At 45.4% G+C, this 21,235-nt stretch overlaps 2 long non-coding RNA genes across 2 annotated transcripts; one reads left to right on the plus strand and one right to left on the minus strand.

Annotated features, from left to right (window-relative positions):
* Positions 1 to 1,100: 1,100 nt before the first annotated feature.
* On the minus strand, positions 1,101 to 10,056 carry LOC121651947. Its single transcript, XR_006012538.1, has 2 exons — positions 9,999 to 10,056; positions 1,101 to 1,146 (listed from the first exon to the last, which is right to left on the minus strand). It is a non-coding gene; the product is annotated as an uncharacterized LOC121651947 (long non-coding RNA).
* Positions 10,057 to 13,213: 3,157 nt separating this feature from the next.
* Positions 13,214 to 14,752, plus strand: LOC121651817. The gene is made up of 3 exons (XR_006012498.1): positions 13,214 to 13,340; positions 13,604 to 14,552; positions 14,692 to 14,752. It is a non-coding gene; the product is annotated as an uncharacterized LOC121651817 (long non-coding RNA).
* Positions 14,753 to 21,235: the final 6,483 nt, after the last annotated feature.

A 21,235-nucleotide genomic window follows, 5' to 3' on the forward strand; every position in this document is an offset into this window, starting at 1 on the left:
CTGTCCTCAGTTCTCAGCTTTCAGTCCTCCAGGCAGATAAAACTGGACCTGAGTATAAAAAATTGTCTCGAGGTACTTTTACAGGCACATCATTGTAGTACAGTTCTCTCTTTCCTCATCCTCATCCTCATCATCCTCATGACCAAATACCACACAGTCATCAGGAAACTTCTGAAGTGGCCTCTGTGCAGAAGTTGAAATCCGTGGTGTGGAGGGGGAAGAGCAGGGGAGAGAATACAGTTCCCTGAGGGGCCCCAGTACACCAGATCCTGGTGTCCTCAGCTCCAAGTCCAGGTTACTAACCGATGAGGATCCAGAAGTGGTCTGAACATGAATCAGAACTGTTCCAGTCTCTCTAGGATCGGCGTGATGTGTATAGTCTATGTTGTGTGTCTGTAGTGCTTTAAGCCACGAGGAAATGGAGAGTTTGTTTTACACGGTGATGTGGTCGACTGAGATTGTAATAAATACACTCCAGTGTTGTGTTTGTAAGCAGGCTACGGCAGAGAGGACCAGGTCATGTGCATAGTGCATATGGGGGGGAAAGCAGAGGAAGGAACATAAACAGTCAACATTATAACATGAGAAAACTCTAAATATCAATAAAACTCAAATATCAAACGTTTCAATGTCTGTACAACTAATGTGCTCTCTGATGGAGATTTCAGCCAGATTGACATAGTTTATCTACTAGTATGCCGAGCCCTCTTCCTTTCCTCTTACCGCTAGCAGTGCTGCTTCTGTCAGCTTTGGAAACCCTCCATGGAAACCATGAATATTCAGGTGCAGCCACAGCTCCACGAAGCACATTAAGCTAACACAATACTCCTTCTGACTTTAGGCTACCACTGTTAGCTCAGACATAATTTTTGTTGTTGTTTTTATTTATTTAGTTAGTTATGTATGTATTTTTATTAAATATCAAAGTAATATCAACAAAGGACAGCTAAACAACACAAACTTAAACATGGACAGTGAGATCATAACAAGACAGTATTAAGTACTAAGTACTACTTAGCTCTGACATCATTTTTTATTTATTTTCAAATATAATATAAACAAAGAACAGCTAAACAAACAATGACATCACAAAATTTTTTAAAAGTGTATTTTCTCCCTTTAATGTCGCTCATCCATCTTGTTGACCTGTGATTTTTTTTTTTTTTTTTTTTTTTTTAACCTGTCTTGTCCAGCATCGTTGCAAACAGAATGATTGTCTGGCTGCTGTCTGGTGCTGGGCAATTTTACTCTATCAAGCAGGGATTTATACTACATGTATAAAGTCCCTCTTGATGACATGAAAAACTTTATTAAATCAGACTCTTAATGCTGGACTCGACCGGAGGGGACAGAGAGAGAGAGAGAAAAGAAAGTAGAGAGAAGAGGGAGGGGAGAGAGAGGGACAGAAAGGGTGTGGGGAGTGCGGGTGGGGACTTGAAACATCATACAGAAGACCATGTAATCCATACTACTTACAACATATATAGCTAAGATCATCCTAGCCAGTAGGTCATTACACAACTAGTTGATAATAGTAACCATAATAATAATAAGAGTAAGAGTAATAATAATAATAAGAACAGAAATAATAATAAAAAAAAGAAAAAAAAAAAAAATATGATAATAGATATAAGTGAAACTGCTGTATTCAAGAACACGCGCATAGAAACCTGTGTGGATGTGTTGGAGAACTCGGCCACACGGCGACGCAAAGACTGTGTGGAGACGTTCAGGAAGGAGTGACCATGCAGAGTGATCATGCAGATGCCACCTCACTTGAACAGAGGCCAGAGTCAGGCCAGCGGTCCCGAGACCCAGGCCACCAGCCCCCCCGCAGGCAACAGACCCCGACCGGTCCACAGAGACGACCACTCGCCCGCCCAGGAAGGCAGCAGCAGGAGACCCCAGCAGGAGCCGCCCCGTGGACACGGGGCACCGGCCCCCCGGGACAGACGGGGCAGAGGGCCCGGGCCCAGGAGCGCAGGGACACCCCCCCCCCCCCACAGGCCGAGGGCCAGCACGCCACCCGGGGGGACCCGGCCCACCCAGACGGCCACCACCAGAGGCCAGCCCCACACCCAGACCAACACACACACACACAAACACACACACTCTCCTTCCACTCCTCCATTCATCCTCCCACGCATACACCATTCAACCCTCACATACTCTGTCCTCCCACACACACACACCATCCTTCCACCATCCATCCTTCCACACACACACCATCCTTCCTCCCACACACTCACCATCCTTCCACCATACACTCTCCCACACCTACCCCATCCTCCCACACACACATCATCCCTCCACCACTCATCCTCCCACACATACACCATCCTCCCTCTCATACACCATTCATCCACCTTCACACCTCCCACACACACACACACACACACCATCCTTCCACTACCCATCCTCCAACACATACATCATTCTCCTACACATACACCGTCCTCCCTCTCCTACACCAAACATCCAACTTCACGTACCCCATCCTTCCACACACACACACCACCCCTCCATCACCCACTCTCCCAAACATACACCACTCCCCCACACACACACCATCCTCCCTCCCATACACCATCCATCCTCCCGCACACACACCATCCTTCCACCATCCATCCTCCCACACACTCCCCATCCCTGCACCATATATTCTCCCACACATACCCCATCCTCCCACACATACATCATCCCTCCACCATTCATCCTCCCACACCCACACCACCCCCCCTCCCACACACCACGCATCCACCTCCACACACCCCACCCTCCCACACACCATCCCTCCACCACCCATCCCCCCACACCCACACCACTTTCCCACCCACACACCCCACCCCCCCCAACACACACACACACAAACACCATCCCCCCACCACCATCCTCCCGCCACCCCACGCCGTGGGGGAACAGCCCCAGCCAGGAGGCGAGGAGACACGAGCCAGGCCCCCACCCGGCCCCTGCCCCCCACTCCCCCTGCCCCCCACTCCCCACCCCCAAAACAGCACCTTCCCCCCAGGGCCAGCAGCCAAAACCCCCCCGGACAGCCCGCCTACGTCCCGGGCCAACGCGACAGGCCACCCGGCCCGCCCCGCCCCCGGGCCATCCATGGAGACAGGGGCGCTTGAAGACCCCATCCCCCCTCCCTCCCCCACTAGTGATGGAATATATTATGTGCTGTTTGCAATTAAAAAAAGAGGGTTAAAATTGGGGGGCAGTAACTGCATTGAGGAGGGGGTGGGGCCACCTGAGCAGTCCCACCCACCTGACCTCGCATGTTCCACCCCCCAAAACGTGTTTGTATGTTGCAAATGTTATTTGTGCTCAGTGACTAAGTGGAATTAAAAGCTGGGAGGCATGCTGCCGCTCGGCGAAGCAACAGGGCCACTATGATGACCCCCCTGCCCCGCCCAGCGCAACAAGCACACCTCCCACAGCCCTACCTGTGTATGTAGTGAAGAGTGGGGGAGGGGAGGGGTCAGGAGATGTAGGTCCAGAGGGGAGTAAGCCTCCCCCCTGGAAGACGACCCGCCAGTGGCTTAGGGCGCCCCCGTCCCCCGCCGGCCCCGAAGGGCGTCACAGGCCCGGAGCAGGCACCCCAACCCAGGCACGCCACGAACCCCCCCAGGGGCCAGCCACCAGCCCAAGGGGCCACTTTCCTCTTTCTGAGTGGGAGGGGGGCGAGGCAAAGGAAGGGAACCCCAGGCCCACGCCCCCAACACCCGGCCAGGGCGCCCAGAGGACACGTCCTAACCCCCTGCAAACGCACACACACTTTTTTTTTTTTTTTTTTTTTTTTTTCCCCCAGCCACTCACACACCCTCTCACACACCTCTATACACCAACACCTCAATACGTGCACATACCTCCACACACACACTTCACGCACATACCTATAAATACACACACCGGTGCCCACATACACACACACTCTCATACCCCTCCATACACATACACCACTACACACGCACTCACATACATACCTGCATATACACACAAGCACCTCCATACATACTCACGCCTCCACCCACTCCTTCACTCCTCCACACACACCTCGACCTCCACGTGCACACACTCATATATACACACCTTCACACACACCCACACACACATCCCACATAGACTTACACACACACACCCGCACACCACTCACACACACATACACGCACACACCTAGACCTTCATACACACCCACACACACATACAGCACACACATCCCTCTACACCCACCCACACACCAGCATACCTACAGCCACACACACACACACACCCACCCATATACAAACACACCCCCACCCAGGTTCCGGGGCTGCGACCAAGCACCAGGGCACGGACCAACCCCCGGCACGGCACATCCGGACGGGCCCAGCCCCCCCCAGCAGCGGCAGACCCCCCACCCCCAGGAGCGGGGGGAGACCCGACACCCCAGAGCCCGGGGCCCCCACCCGGCCCATCCCGGGCCCGACCGGCCACCCGGCCAGGGGCCGACGGACACCGACCCAGGCACCCCGGCAGCCACCCCCCACCGCCACGAGGCAGCCCCACCCCGGGGCCCACCCAATGCCGCCCGCCCAGACCGGAACCCCCAGCTGACCCAGCAGCGGAGCAGCCGAGATCCCCACCCAGGAGACAACCGGAGACCCGAAGCCACCAGGGACCCCCCACCCATATCCACCCCCATCCCAGCAAAGCCGCAATCCTCCACCTACATTAGGTGATGTAGCCAGTCACAGGGGACCAGAGGGAATGAAAGTCATCAGATTGGTTCCTGGAGGAGGCAGACATTGTCTCAATGCTGATGTGATCTAACAGGAGATTTCTAAACTGCTGGATAGACAAATTATTCTTATCTTTCCAGTTCACAAGAATAGTTTTCTTTGCGATGCATAAGACTGCGAGGACCAAGTTTATGGAGTGTATTCCTATGTTAGTGTCACCCAGGTCGCCCAGTAGGCAAAGTGTGGGGTTTGCAGAAAAACTGGTTTTAAACCATTTTGAGAGATCTTCACACACCTTAATCCAGAACCTTTGGACAGGTGTGCAGGACCACAGCGCATGGATGTAGCTATCAGAAGTGTTCTCAGAGCAGTGTGGGCAGATATCTGATGGTGAAAGGCCCATCCTGAACATCCTGTGTCCTGTATAATGAGTTCTATGGAGAATTTTGAATTGTATTAGTTGTATATTTGAATTCTGAGTCATTTTAAACGTGTTTAAACATATTTGTGACCATCTTTTCTTATCAATGTTATTAGATAAATCATCTTCCCATTTTGAAGTTGGGAGAGATATCCTGTCTTCTAGCTTTGCAAGTAATCTATATATTTTTGATAATAATTTTGGAGTATTAAGATTCAAGAATTCTGCTATTCTGACAGGAAGCTGCAAGTCTAACTGTACAGGGGTATACTTCTTATATATAATTGATTTTAGTTGGTGGTACTCTAAGAATTTATTGCTGTTGATTCCATACTGTGAGACAATTGTGTTGAAAGATACAAAGTTTCCATTTTCTATTATCTGTCCTAACTGTTGTATTCCTTTAGTCTTCCATTGAGTGAAGTTTATCATCTTTTTGTTCTGCAGGATGTCAGGGTTGTTCCAGATGGATGTAAGTCTACACGGAAAGAGGGAAGATCTGGTTGTCTTACAGAATTCCCACCAAGCCATTAAGGAAAAACGGATGTTAAGGCTTTTAAAGCACTTATATGGTTTAATGGTTGAGCTGATGAACGGCAGGTCAGAGATGACTAAGTCCTCACACAAAGCCTGCTCCACATCTAGCCACGGCTCATCCAGATAACTGGGTTTGAGCCACTTGGAGATGTACTGCAGCCTGTTAGCTATAAAGTAGTGATTAAAGTTTGGTAGATCCAGTCCTCCTCTATCTTTAGTCTGCTGTAAGGTTTTAAGACTGATACGTGACGGCTTGTTTTTCCAAAGAAACTTTGATATGAAAGAGTCCAGAGATTTAAACCAACTGGTGGAGGGTTTAGTGGTTATCATTGAAAATAAGTAATTAACTTTAGGTAGAATCATCATCTTAATGGTGGCAACTCTCCCCATTAGTGAGATGGGTAAGCGCCTCCACCGTAAGAGATCATCTTCTATTGTTTTTAGTAGCTGAACATAGTTTAATTTAGTTAAATCTGATAATCTGGGGGAAATATTTATACCTAAATATCTAATGTTTCCTGTCTGTATTTTGATATTAGGGATGTTTTGTAGGTCACAGTTGATGGACATGGCTGTAGTCTTAGACCAGTTAATAGAATAATCAGATATTGATGAGAACTTATTAATAACTGTGATTGTCTCAGAGAGTGATGTTTGTGAGTTCTGAAGGAAGAGTAATACATCATCTGCATAAAGACTTATTTTATGTTCTATATTTTTGCCCTGGATTCCTTTAATTTCTATATTTTGTCTAATAGCAGCTGCTAACGGCTCTATGAAAATGGCAAAAAGTGAGGGGGAGAGTGGGCAGCCCTGTCTGGTGCCTCTCTGTAAGCGGAAGCTTGGAGAAGTTTGATCGTTGGTTTTCACACATGCATTTGGGTTATGATATAATATTTTAATCCACTCTATGAAAGCAGGTCCAAACCCAAATTTGTCTAGTGTTGCAAATAGAAACTTCCAGTTTACCCTGTCGAAGGCTTTTTCTGCATCTAGAGAAATGATTGTGGATTCTAGATTATGTAAAGTAGAGTAATCTATGAGGTTAATTAGACTACGCGTGTTAGTAGATGAATGTCGACCTTTTATAAAACCTGTCTGGTCCGGATGTATTATAAGAGGGGTTATTTTTTCTATCCTTCTGGCAAGAGCTTTACTAATTATTTTCAGGTCTACATTTATTAAAGATATGGGACGGTAACTGGATGGAAGTGTGGGGTCTTTGCCTGGTTTTAGCAATAGTGTTATATTAGCTAAGTTCATATTTTGCGGTATTTTTTGTTTTTCCTGTATTTCTAACAACATATTATAAAATGTAGGAGCTAGCGTTGTCCAGAATTCCTTGTAAAATTCTGCTGAGTAACCATCTGGACCCGGGGCTTTATTGTTGGGCATATGTTGGAGAGCTTCGTGGAGTTCATCTACAGTAATAGGTGCATCTAAAGTTATTTTATTTTCATTTTTTAGTTTTGGTAGATTAATGTTGTTTAAAAATTGTTCAATATGTTCATCTGTTGGATTAATCTGTGATTCATATAATGTTTTATAGAAGCTTCTAAACGTGTCATTTATCTTGTCTGGGTCATGGCTGATGTTTCCGTCTTGATCTTTAACAGAGGAGATTGTTGTTTTCTCCTTGTTTGTTTTTAGTTGATTTGCTAAAAACTTTCCAGATTTGTTACTGTGTTCAAAGTTCTCCAAGCGAAGTCTTTGCACTAAAAACTGTGTTTTTTTAACTATAATTTCTTTAAGCTGCAATTTAGTTTTCCTTATATTATTCATTGTGTGCTCTTCGGGGGAAATGCGGTAAGCCTCCTCCAATGATTTAATCCTGAGTTCTAATTCTAAAACTCTTGCTGTTTCCTTCTTCTTCTTATGTGAGGAGAAGGAAATTATTTTCCCTCGCATTACTGCTTTTCCTGCTTCCCAAAGGAGACACGCTGAAGTTTCAGGCATGTCATTTTTTTCTATATAAATTGACCATTCTTTTTTAAAATAATCAATAAACTCAGGATCTTTCAATAAAGAGGTGTTAAATCTCCAGCTTTTACCAATCGGTTTATTATTTTTGATTCTCAGACTGAATGAAACTGGTGCGTGATCGCTGATGCTGATTGGATGTATCTGAGTCTCTGAAATGTCGCCCATTAGTGAATTACTATTTAAAATATAATCTATTCTAGAGAAGGAGTGGTGAACTGAAGAGAAGAAGGTGTATTCTCTTAGTTTAGGATGGTGAGAGCGCCAAGCATCGCAAAGACCAAAATCCTTCATGTACTGTTTGATAGTTTCTGACGACTGCCAGACTCGATGACTACCTGATGTGCTGCAGCGATCTTGTTCAGTCAAGACTACATTAAAATCACCAGCTAGCACTATTCTGTTATCTGAATAATTCTGGAGTGTAGCAAACAGGGAGTGGAAAAAGGAGGGATCATCTACATTGGGACCGTACACATTGGTAATACATAATTTGATATTACAAATAGATAATAAAGTTATCAGAAATCTGCCTTCCGGATCCACTACTGTGCTATCTATGTCAAAATTTAGTTTCTTATTAATAAGAGTAGCTACTCCTATCTGCCTAGAATTATAACAGGCTGAGTAAACATGAGGAAACTGAGCTGTTTTAAGAAGATCTATGGTTGAGTTTGTTAGATGAGTCTCTTGTAGTAAGACAATGTCAGCCTGCAGCTCCTGTAATTTATTAAAGATCTTCAACCTCTTCTCCCTGGAACCGGCTCCATGTACATTCCAACAGACGATTTTTAACATGGTTATTGTGAACGGTTTAATGCTTCATGCGTGTTACTGACGCGTGTGTCTTTGTGCGCCCCTCTTGCGTGTTCGCGCGTGTTTGCATGCAGCCTGATTGCGCGCGTTTGTCCGTATGTTAAATGTCCGTATATGTACCTTAATGCGTGTTCTCTCATACATAAAACACCAGTGTTTATATGTATCATGTATGGTGCGGCTGTGCGTCCTGACGGTGTTGCGTGCGCTGCTGATATTACGAGCTGGATTACAATTAACAGTGAAGACGTGAAATAGAAAGATAGTGAAAAGTGAAAAGTGAGAAGAGTGGTGAAACAGAAAAAAATACATCGATCTAGGTGTAGAGGCTGTGGTGAGACGAGCAGTGTGTTCTACTGTCAGTGATCTATAATGGCGAGTTAAGAGTGATAATTTGGAGAGATTGACTTACAGCACCTGGGATCAGAAGAGCCACGGAGTGACGTCCGGGTCGCGGTACAGTTGTCCATTAATAAACAGTTTATCCACCGCGATGACAGCGCGAGCGCCATTAGCCATAGATTTCCTTCTGATGGGAAACAGGACTCTCCGTCGGTCCAGAATCTCTCTCGGATATTGGTCGTTTACTCCGAAGTTGGTCCCCTTCAGTTCGCGGCCCTGGTTCTTCACCTGCTCCTTCTGTTTGAAGCTGACGAACTTCGCTACTATGGGTCTTGGTCTGCTGGACCCGGGTTTCCTCCCGCCGAGCCGATGGACTCTGTGAAAGGAGATGTTTTTCACCGTTTCCTCCGGGAGCTTCAGGTGGGTTTTGATGAAGTTTTTCACCGTGGTCTCGGGGTCCTCCTCCGTCTGCTCTGGAATCCCTGCAAATACCAGGTTCTCTCTCATGCTCCGCGCCTGCAGATCGATCACCGTTTCCTTGATCTTCTTATTTTCATCTGAGAGACGGGTCAAGCCCTCGGTGAGGGATTTTACCGTCTCTCTGAGACCGGCATTTTCTGCAGCCAGACTTTCCACCTGCTTCTGGCTGAATTCTAGTGACTCACGTAGCGCCTGGAATTCCTTGTGGAGAATTTCTACCAGACTCAAACGCGCATCAAAACTACTGAGTTTCTTATCTATGGAGATCAGAACATCTGTTGAGTCGTTCCCCGGTGGTGAAATAGCTCCAGGTGAATCCTCATTTCGCTGTCTCTTGGACTTGGATGAGGTGGAGGGGGTGGAGGTGTTGTTCGGTTTCCCCATGACGATTCTGTCGTAACAACGATCTATAAAATCTGTCAGGCTGGCCAAATCCTCCCCGCTGTGCTCCAGAGTGTACCTTTTAAAGACACTATAGTCCTACTTTAAAGAATATTTTGATTAAGTTGGCACAAAATACAATCGAATGAAAGTAGAAATGTTTGGGCGCCTAGTTTGAATCTGCCGTCTCCCCCGGAACTACGTCACCTACAGCATTAGCGTCACTTACCTGCCACCAGCGACACCTACCTTGCAGATTACTTCTCGTGTCTGCAGATTACTTCTCGTGTCTGCAGATTACTTCTCGTGTTGACCTGTGATTTTGTGTTCTCCATGGTGAGAGGTGGATCACAGCAACCCACCTCTCTTGTTCCTCGTCTTCATTCCACCTCTGCAGCCTCTGTGTTGACAGCAGGAATTTCTATTATTCTGGCTAATAAGGCAGCTGGCTGCAGGTCAATCAGCTGACATCTGGAGTAAACATTCAGAGCAGCATTAAATAGTGCTGCAGTCCTTTGACTCAATGACAGGAACAGTCCTGCAGCTAAATGAACGGCAAAAAATCTCAACCAGCCTGTAGGAGTGTGTGCAGCTTCAATGTAAAGTAAAATATAGAAAGTAACAATTAAGACAAAAAGCTGGTTAAAAGTTAAAGAAACAGGAAAAGCTAAGGAGTGACTGCAGCAGGCTATACACAGGTTGGTGCATGCACTAACTGTGTGTAAAACTTTCTCCATTATTTTATCTCCCTCTTTCTCTCCAGGCTGAGTGTGTGTGGTTTCCTGCAGGACTCAGGACTGAAGAAGCTGTGTGATGGACTGAAGAGTCCAAACTACAAACTGGAAACTCTCAGGTCAGGATTCATCAAATTCATATATAATGTTAAAGAGATGGAATGTTTATTTCTCCAAAAGGAGGGCAGGTAGAAAAAGTGTGAGAACCACTGAGTTATAGCTGCTGTTAGAATGAGTTTGTAGTTGTAGTTTCTATTTTCACCAGCAGAGGGCGCTTTTAGTTCTTCTGTACTGATGCCAATGAGAACAGACTTCAGCCGTGAGAGAGCATGCTAATGCTAATAACTGGATGAAGAGTGGTTAAAGCTTCATTTCATGTGGAATTATTGATTCCGGACGTTATCCACACCCACGAGGAGGTTTCTGAGTTGCCGGACATCACCGTGTTATTGTGTTTTTGTGGAGAGAAAACTCCGGTGAGTGATAACAGTTAGCGCCTAGCATAGCATGCTAGCTGCTGCCGACCACGGCTAATTGCTCATTTTGTGGATATATTATTGTTATGTGTGTCATTATGCTTCTAAAACAATGTTTAAAACCAACCAGAGGTATATAAGAGTGCTGTGGAGATATTGGGAGACGATCATTTAATTAATAATTTTAAACATGATTGGAAGGTGATTTAATTCATAATTGTTAACTAAAAAGAGAATGAATAATGTACAGTTGATGTAGAAAGATGAATAAAAAGAGATAAAGAGGTTAATAATGAGTAATTAACTGCTGCTCTGTGTAGGCTGTTTCTTGGTGTATGAGCCGGTTGTGATGGCACCAGAAGCAGGACACCGGCTTACTTTTTATTTATTTCTACTTTATTACACGTGAAGTATTTACAAAGACAATAAATACAGTTGTATATATAATAAAATAAAGGTTCTGAATACAGGAAATAAACAACTTAAATATGTAAATAGTAAAGAAAACTTATTGTATCTAAATGTAGAAACATTAGTTCAACATGAGAACAGAGAGAAGTGAGAAAGAAAAAGAAAAAAGACATACTGGGGGTTAAAGACTATGTCTACATATTAAACATCCTGCACACACACACAGTTTTAACTGCTTTTTGTTTTTAGAATAATGTATAGAGAGGATGTAATATTTGAATTAACCAAACAAAGAAATGAAGCCTGGTTTCCTACCTGTAAATTTACACTTATGAACATGAAATCTGGCCATAATAATAAGGAGATTAATTAAGTTCACACTAGGACTGTTGTGCAGATCCTTCGCTACAAGACCAAGCACTACATCCTTCCACATAAAGCAAAAACATCATCAATTTCATCCTGAATCAGACTGCAGATCTTTTACTAAAACACTTTTACAGCTGGACAAGACCAAAATAAATGGACCATCGTTTCAGGAGAGTTTTTACTAAAACTGCAAAGTATATGAATATTTCATGTAAATCTGTTCTGAATCTACGTAGACTTTAGCTGGTAAATGCTATGGACGAGCCTGAAGGAGATTTCTTTCCTTTTATTAGTGATCAGAGATTTATTAGGAATTAGCCAAACCTGCTTCCATGGTACATCATCCACACACATGTTCCACTGACAAACAGCACAAGGTAATGATAGAATATTCATCCATCCATCCATCCATCCATCAATTCTCTTCCGCTTATCCGGAGTCGGGTCGCGGGGGCAGCTGCCTAAGCAGGGAAACCCAGACTTCCCTCTCCCCGGCCACATTCACCAGCTCATCCGAAGGGATCCCGAGGCGTTCCCAGGCCAGCCGAGAGATGTAGTCTGTCCAGCGTGTCCTGGGTCTGCCCCGGGGCCTCCTTCCGGTGGAACGTACCCGGAACACCTCACCAGGGAGGCGTCCAGGAGGCATCCTAACCAGATGCCCGAGCCACCTCATCTGGCTCCTCTCGATGTGGAGGAGAAGCGGCTCTACTCTGAGCCCCTCCCGGATCACCGAGCTTCTCACCCTATCTCTAAGGGAGAGCCCGGCCACCCTGCGGAGGAAACTCATTTCGGCCGCTTGTATTCCAGATCTCGTTCTTTCGGTCATTACCCACAGCTCATGACCATAGGTGAGGGTAGGAACGTAGATCGACCGGTAAATCGAGAGCTTTGCCTTTCGGCTCAGCTCTCTCTTCACCACGACAGACCGATGCAGAGCCGCACCAAAGATAAATAATAATGTTGGGCTTCCTGCTGCTGTGACTGGGGCCGGTCTACCTATAACATCAAATGCTGCTTTACATCAAACAGCTACACATAGTTCTCCTGACTCATCTGTATCTGCATTAGAGAGCAGCACAGATCAACGTTTCCTCACAGTTCTGGAAAAGCAGAATGAAATAACATCTTTATTGGTTGAACAACAGTCGCTTTTTCTTTTACCTAAACGAGATCTACAGGTTTTTGATGGTGATCCCCTGCAATACCAAACATTCATAAGAGCTTTTGAACATCACATGGAAGGAAGAACTCAAAGCCAGAAGGATTGTTTGTATGACGTTGAGCAGTATATGAAGGGTCAACCCAGAGATTTAGTCTGAAGTTGTCAACATTTTCCTGTTTTTCAGGGATATTCAAAGACAAAGTCACTACTTCAACAGCATTTTGGTGATCCATTCAAAAAAGCTTCTGCCTACATTGATAAGGTGCTTTCCTGGCCAATGGTTAATCAGTTAATGGTGTATCAGTGGAGAAGGACGGTTTGTGATATTCAGGAGAAGTTTTACCGTAGAGTCACGTTTCAGTATTGTTGTGAATTCTCCAAGTGACAGACTTGTGTTTTATTCTGAAGGAAGCGTTTTAAGTTGTACTAGTTAGAGTAGTTCCGCTTCCGGTTCGCCACGTAGTTCTTACGATGCGTTCAGCGCTTTAAGCAGTCCTTGACGATGTAAGTTATGTTCATATCTGAAGAAAGTAGGGCATGAATATGACCTGGTATGACTGCTAATGTTGTTTCGTCGGATACATGTTTACACTTGTGTGTATGTGAGTTGCGGCCGATGTTATGTTGTGGATTAGCCGTTAGCTATGTACCGTAGCTGCTAACTTCCGGTTCCGCGTTCTTCCTACGTTGTGTGCCGTAATGATGTCAATAACCTGTTACGTGATAAGAGATTGTGACCAGTACATCCGCTTTCTGTTGTATTCCAGAAACTGCCTAAAACAGCCTACCCTGTTTATCCTGCTTTCACTGCCATCCATTGCCTGTCCCTGCTGCATGTACATGCTGTTCACCTGCGTGCCTACGGCTGTAATAAAGTGTCAAACCTTCTTGGACGACTCGTCAGCTTTCAAACCGAAGCCCTGCACCGGGCGGTAACAATCCGGAATCAGCAACCGGGGGTCGTAACTTCCCCACAAGTATATTGTGGAGTTTGTGGAAAAACAAGGAAGCAAGCAACCATTTTTTTTGGAAATATCCAAGATGAACCTGGAATGAGGAGAAAAGAACTGAAAATGGTAAAGTCTCAAATTGGTTCAAAAGCTAGAAGCAGTAGTTTTGCCACAACTATAACATCTGTTCAGAAGAGAGTGGAACCTGTGAATAAAGGAGAGAAGAACTCGTGAGTTTGTTTTGTGGAGCTGGTCATTCTTTGGATATTTGCCTTCGTCTGGATAAAAGGACACAAGAAGAGAAGATGTCTTTTTTGAAGGAAAATGGGACGTGTTTTGGTTGTCTGGGTACAGGAGTAAAGACTGCAGAAAATGTCTGACCCATGTTCTCCATCTCTTTTTCTCCGGCCAGTGTTGTTTTTGGCAGGAAGTGTTAAAAAGCATGAGCATGACCGCTCTCAGCTTCCGTAGGATCATTCTGTGTATTTTATTTCTCTTGATAGAAACCACAGACTTACAGATATACATGTGTTCATACGTAGAATGTGACTCAGCAACAATAAAGCGTGGCATAAGGAGAAGTGTGTTGGACTGGTGCTGTATACCTCATCTGTTCTGACTGGACCATCTGTGGAGGCTGCACATATATAAATCAGTGTCTAATACTCATCTCTGAGGTCACAGGTTGGTCCTTCTGAACTGAGATTATTTTACCAACACCTCTTTTACCAGTTAAACACGTGTAAAATGAAACAGTCAACAAACGGTAAGAACACTATGAAACAGGTAAAACACTGTGGAGTTACACCTGATTTTCTTTACAGGTGTTCTTTGAGACGACGTTCAACATGAGTGCTGATTCAGTCTTTTCACGTCTTACATTTTCTCTGTAACTTTCTCTCCAGGCTGAGTGCATGTGGTCTCTCAGAGACAAGCTGTGGACCTCTGTCCTCAGTCCTCAGCTCCCAGTCCTCCAGTCTGACAGAACTGGACCTGAGTAACAACGACCTGCAGGACTCAGGACTGAAGAAGCTGTGTGGTGGACTGAAGAGTCCAGACTGCAAACTGGAAACTCTCAGGTCAGGATTCATCAAACTAAAAGTTTAAAAGAGTTTTTATTCATGAGTAACAAACCTGTGGAAGCTGTTTGTATGAATATCAGATGTTTGTGTGTCTCTGATTTAGGTCTCTTACACCACAACTTTTTTCTTCATGGTCCATGTGTGCACAGGTTGCTGCTAAACTAGTAGAACATGCAACAGTGCACATGACAGTTAAAGCTAAACCCATCTTCGGTCTCGTTTTTATTTCCATTTATCGGTTTTAAAATAAAGAAAAATATAAAACTTGTATACAAAGAGAATAGACAGACTTTCTTCTAAGGGATGTAGATATTTGTGGAAAAAGTGTGTAAAGTAAAAACAAAAAGTCCATAATTTCCAACCTAATGACAATATTTTAGCCACATATTTAGAGGCATTGTGGAAGGTCCAGAGAGCCACTTGCAGCTCGCAGGTTGGAGACCCCTGATGTAGTGTTTGTAAACCAAAAATTACTGCATTTCCTTTTTATCAAATCAAATCAAAATGTATTTATTTGGTAGGGACAAGTATGTTTCATGAGTCACGTCACACACGACAGCATTTTAGCCAAGGTTAATTCTCAATGCCCGTCCCTAGTTAGACTTTTACACAAAACATAGACAACGGTGACTATACACACTACAATACAAAACAATAAAACATCACAAATACAACATGGGACGTTCACATGTCTCACCCCTCAATAAAACACTATAAAAATAAAACAATGTCTTCAGTTATCAGCGCATACAACAATCCCACCCATTTAACACCCACACAGGAAATTACGGTATTTAAAAATTAGTACAGTCCTGGTTTGTCTTTAGCCAGTTCTTAAGCCTGGAAGTAAATCTTTTAGCGTCAGCTTTGGTCTTAATGTCAGATGGTAGTGAGTTCCAGAGCTTAGAGCTCTTAACAGAGAACGCTGTCTGTCCAAAGCTAGTCCTGCAGTACGGGATTTTACATTTGTGATTTGTGGCACTTCTGGTGACTCTGTTGTTGTTTTGTCTCTCAATAAATGTGCAATAAATGTATTTGCAAGGTGCGAAACAATTAATACATTTGTGAATTAATTTAATGAAAAAATTATTGCTAAAGCTATCAAAGCTCATTAGATTATATTTAATGATGATGCAATGATGATGGCAGATTGGATTTTTGTCCATAATTTTTAGTGCTCGATTGTATAGCGAGCTTATACGTTTGGTTGCAGTAGAAGCGGCCGGTGCCCATGCTAACATGCATGTACAGCAGGGCAGCCTGGTTTGGTATGTAGTTTTTGATTAGTTTAAAACAGTTTAGATTACTTTGTATTGTTTTTGAGATTTTCTTTATATGTTTAATTGAATTTAAGTTGCGGATAAAGGACCAATCCAAGATATTTAAATTTTGTTACAGTCCCGTGGGCTCACCACCTGCAGGAGGGGCCATAGGGGTCGGGTGCATTGTGAGCTGGGCGGCTGCCAGAGGCAGGGACCCTGGCAGTCTGATCCTCGGCTGCAAAAGCTAGCTCTAGGGATGTGGAATGTCACCTCTCTGGCGGGGAAGGAGCCTGAGCTGGTGCGCGAGGTTGAGCGGTTCTGGCTATATAGTTGGATTCACCTCGACGCACGGCTTGGGCTCTGGAACTACTGTCCTCGAGAGGGGCTGGACCCTCTTCCATTCTGGAGTTGCTCCCGGTGGAGGCGCCGAGCAGGTGTGGGCATGCTCATTGCCCCACGACTTGGCGCCTGTATGTTGGGGTTTCCCCCGGTGGACGAAAGGGTAGCCTCCCTCCGCCTTTGGGTGGGGGGACGGGTCCTGACTGTTTGTGCTTATGCACCAAATAGCAGTTCAGAGTACCCACCCTTTTTTGTAGTCCTTGGAGGCACTACCTTCCGGGGACTCCGTCGTTCTGCTGGGGGACTTCTATGCTCACGTGTGCAATGACAGCGAGACCTGGAGCGACGTGGCGAGGAACGGCCCCCCTAATCTGAATCTGAGTGGTGCTTTGTTGTTGGACTTCTGTGCTCGTCATTGACTGTCCATAATGAACACATGTGGACATAAGAGTGTCCATATGTGCACTTGGCACTCTAGGCTGCAGTTCGATGATCGACTTTGTAGTCGTGTCGTCGGACTTGCGGCCGCATGTCCTGGACACTCGGGTGAAGAGATGGGTGGAGCTGTCAACTGATCACTACCTGGTGGTGAGTTGGCTCAGATGATGGGGGAGGATGGCAGTCAGGCCCGGCAGATACAAGCATGTTGTAAGGGTCTGTTGGGAACGTCTGGCAGAGTCCCCTGTCAGAAAGAGTTTCAACTCCCATCTCCGGCAGAGCTTCAACCTTGTCCCAGGTGAGGCGGGGGACGTTGAGTCAGAATGGGCTGTGTTCTGTGCCTCTATTGTCGAGGAGGCCAGCCGGAGCTGTGGCCATAAGGTCGTCGGTGCCTGTCGTGGCGGTAACCCCCCAACTTGTTGGTGGACACCGGCAGTAAGGAATGCGGTAAAGCTGAAGAAGGAGTCCTATCGGGCCTTTTTGGCCTGTGGGACTCCAGAGGCAGCTCATGAGTATCGGCGGCCTAAGCGGAGCGCAGCTTCAGCAGTCGCTGAGGCAAAAACTTGGGCATGGGAGGAGTTTGGAGAGGCCATGGAGAATGACTTCCGGATGGCTTTGAGTAGATTCTGGTTCACCATCCGGCGGCTCAGAAAGGGAAAGCAGTGCTCTGTCAACACTGTGTACAGTGGGGATGGGGGGCTGCTGACCTCGACTCGGGACGTTGTTAGGCGGTGGAGGGAATACTTCGAAGACCTTCTCAATCCCACCAACACGTCTTCCAATGAGGAAGCAGAGTCTAGGGTAGCTGGTGCTGGCTCGCCTATCTCTAGGGCTGAGGTTTCTGAGGTGGTTAAAAAGCTCCTCAATGGCAAAGCCCCTGGGGTGGATGAGGTCCGCCCAGAGTTCCTTAAGGCTCTGGATGCTGTAGGGCTGTGTGGTTTTCGTCCCGGTTGTGGAACGGTGGACCAGCTCTACACCCTATTCGGGGTCTTTGAGGGGGCATGGGAGTTTGCCCAACCACTCTACATGTGTTTTGTGGACTTGGAGAAGGCATTCGACCTTGTCCCCCGGAGACTCCTGTGGGGGAAACTCCGGGAGTATGGAGTGCCGGACTCGCTTGTACGAGCTGTCTGGTCCCTGTACGATCTGTGTCAGAGCTTGGTCCGTATTGCCGGCAGTAAATCAGAATCGTTTCCAGTGCGGGTTGGACTCCGCCAAGGCTGCCCTCTCTCACCGATTCTGTTCATAACCTTTATGAACAGAATTTCTACGCACAGCCGAGGCGTTGAGGGGATCCGGTTCGGTGGCCTCAGAATTGGGTCTCTGCTCTTTGCGGATGATGTAGTTCTGTTGGCTTCAGGCTTAGGTTGTGACGGTCTTATAGCAGACTTTTATAAATTCTCTTGGAACAATGTTAGACTCCTTATTTTTCATACAATACAGGAATGCTGTTACGACTCAGTTCAGGGGTATGAGAGGCGTAACAAAAGAAGAGAACTGCGGATAGTAAGCTAACAGATCTTATTGGAACAAGTGGAAATGGAAAACAAACAAATGGTGGTAAATGAAAAGTGTTGGGGTTAGCGAAGCTGCTCAAAGCAAAAACAGAAAATAACCGCTATGGTCTAACTCAAAATCAGCCAGTTAAAAGCAAAAACCAGGAATAACCAAACGGTAGGACTGAAACTGGCCTACTAATCTAAGTTAACGAAGAGTGAAGCAGTTTCAGTAGCTATGCTGATATAAAGCTCTACATACAATTACAATTACAAAACTAACCAGCACATTCTAACTTTAACAACTAACTAATTAACAACTTTAACTAATACAACTGAAAGAGAAGCCAAAAGGGCTTTACGTATTACCAAACACCAAACAAAGATAACAAAAAACAAGGCTGTCAGTCAGCAAAATGAAGAACACAAAAGCCAAACAGTTTTAACACTGTTTGAAACAAATACAAATCTTGCTTCTTAAAACCACCAACTAGGCACACGGTCACAATCAAGTTCACTAGCCAAGGGCCGCCTGTCTGTGCAAACAGTTTCTACTAACTGAGCGGTCGCAGCAGTCTTTTATTTCCTGGTGGAAGGCAGCAGGAGCAGGGATTGGACCAGCAGTTATCCAATCAGGCGGGTGAAGGCGAAAGTGTGACAGTACCAGCCGACTCCAAACAGGCAACAGAGGGCAGGCGTTTACCTGCAGGATGAGCCCCAGGTGGAGGCAATGAGTGGCAGCTGTAACACATGCATAGAAAAAAAAAGAATTACTGCCAAGCATGAAACAAGGGCTTATAACACTAATCCCAACACATGGTAAGGACAAAGACTACTGGACACCCTGAGACCAATCACACTATTAAACACAGAGTAGAAACTCTTATCAGGAAACTAGCAGCAAGACTTCAGACCGGTATAAATCAGATCATCAGTGAAACACAATCCTTGGTGGAAGAATAATTTACAATAACATCAGGTTGGTCCTGGACTTCACTGCCTACAGTGACATGTTTACAGGAAGTGGCTACCTTCTATTCCTGGACTTCTAGAAAGCTTTGATTCAGCTGAACATCCTTTCATTTAAGAAACGTTTACAGAATTTGGCTTTGGAAATAAATGTATTGATCTAATTGATATGCTACACAATGACATCAACAGCTGTGTAGCTTTGGAGCCCGGTACATGTCGGAGGTTTCCAGTCAGGAGGGGATCAGACAAGGATGCAACACCTCACCCTCGCTGGTTATAATGGTCGCTGAGCTGCTGGCTATCAGTCTTACAAACAATGGGGTTGAAGGTATTAACATTTTGGACAGAAACGTTTTGATAAGCCAATTTACAGATGACACAACATTGTTTTTGGAAGATGAGAGAGAAATTCCCATTGTACTTGAATCTATGAACCAGTTTTCTAAGACACCAGCTGTAAAATGAAATACTGATAAATGTGAGAGATTTGCTCTACATGACCAAACAGCTCAGTCAGTTTGTAATATCACAATTAAAACTGGAGTAAAATATGTGTGTATCGCCATCACAAAAAAAAAAGAAACAAGAGAAAGAGAGCATGTAAAAAAATATAGAAAAAATTAAATTTGTCCTTAATTCATGGCTTCAAAGGAACAAAACTGTGGAAGAGTGCTTTTAACTAAGATGGAAAGTTTATCAGGTTATTTATCCTGCATTCTCATTGGAAATCTCTGACAAGATAATCCAACAGATTAACAGCTTTAATTTCAGCTTTATGTGGAAAAATAAATGCCACTATATAAGGAAAGCAGAGTGAAAACCAGCGAGGACGGTGGTGTAAACCAGGGGCGGTTCTAGGATCAGAGGTTTAGTGGGGCTGAGCACCCAGACAGCTGCCCAGCCAGGCTAGAGAAATTTCTTTTTTTTTTTTTTTTTTTTTTTTTAACCTGTCTTGTCCAGCATCGTTGCAAACAGAATGATTGTCTGGCTGCTGTCTGGTGCTGGGCAATTTTACTCTATCAAGCAGGGATTTATACTACATGTATAAAGTCCCTCTTGATGACATGAAAAACTTTATTAAATCAGACTCTTAATGCTGGACTCGACCGGAGGGGACAGAGAGAGAGAGAGATAGAAAAGAAAGTAGAGAGAAGAGGGAGGGGAGAGAGAGGGACAGAAAGGGTGTGGGGAGTGCGGGTGGGGACTTAAAACATTATACAGAAAACCACGTAATCCATACTACTTGCAACATATATAGCTAAGATCATCCTGGCCAGTAGGTCATTACAACACTAGTTGATAATAGTAACAATAATAATAATCACAATAATAGTAATAATAATAATAGTAGTAGTAATAATAATAATAATAAGAACAGAAATAATAAAAAAAAAAAGAAAAAAAAATATGATAATAGATATAAGTGAAACTGCTGTATTCAAGAACACGCGCAGAGAAACCTGTGTGGATGTGTTGGAGAACTCGGCCACATGGCGACGCAAAGACTGTGTGGAGACGTTCAGGAAGGAGTGACCATGCAGAGTGATCATGCAGATGCCACCTCACTTGAACAGAGGCCAGAGTCAGGCCAGCGGTCCCGAGACCCAGGCCACCAGCCCCCCCGTAGGCTACAGATCCCGACCGGTCCACAGAGACGACCACTCGCCCGCCCAGGAAGGCAGCAGCAGGAGACCCCAGCAGGAGCCGCCCCGCGGACACAGGGCACCGGCCCCGGCAGGCCGAGGCCAGCAGTCCCCGACCCCCCCGGGCACCGGCCGCCCGGGACAGACGGGGCAGAGGGCCCGGGCCCAGGAGCGCAGGGACACCACCCACCCCCACAGGCCAAGGGCCAGCACGCCA

Source organism: Melanotaenia boesemani, chromosome 2, assembly GCF_017639745.1.
Source record: "Melanotaenia boesemani isolate fMelBoe1 chromosome 2, fMelBoe1.pri, whole genome shotgun sequence".
Taxonomy (NCBI): domain Eukaryota; kingdom Metazoa; phylum Chordata; class Actinopteri; order Atheriniformes; family Melanotaeniidae; genus Melanotaenia; species Melanotaenia boesemani.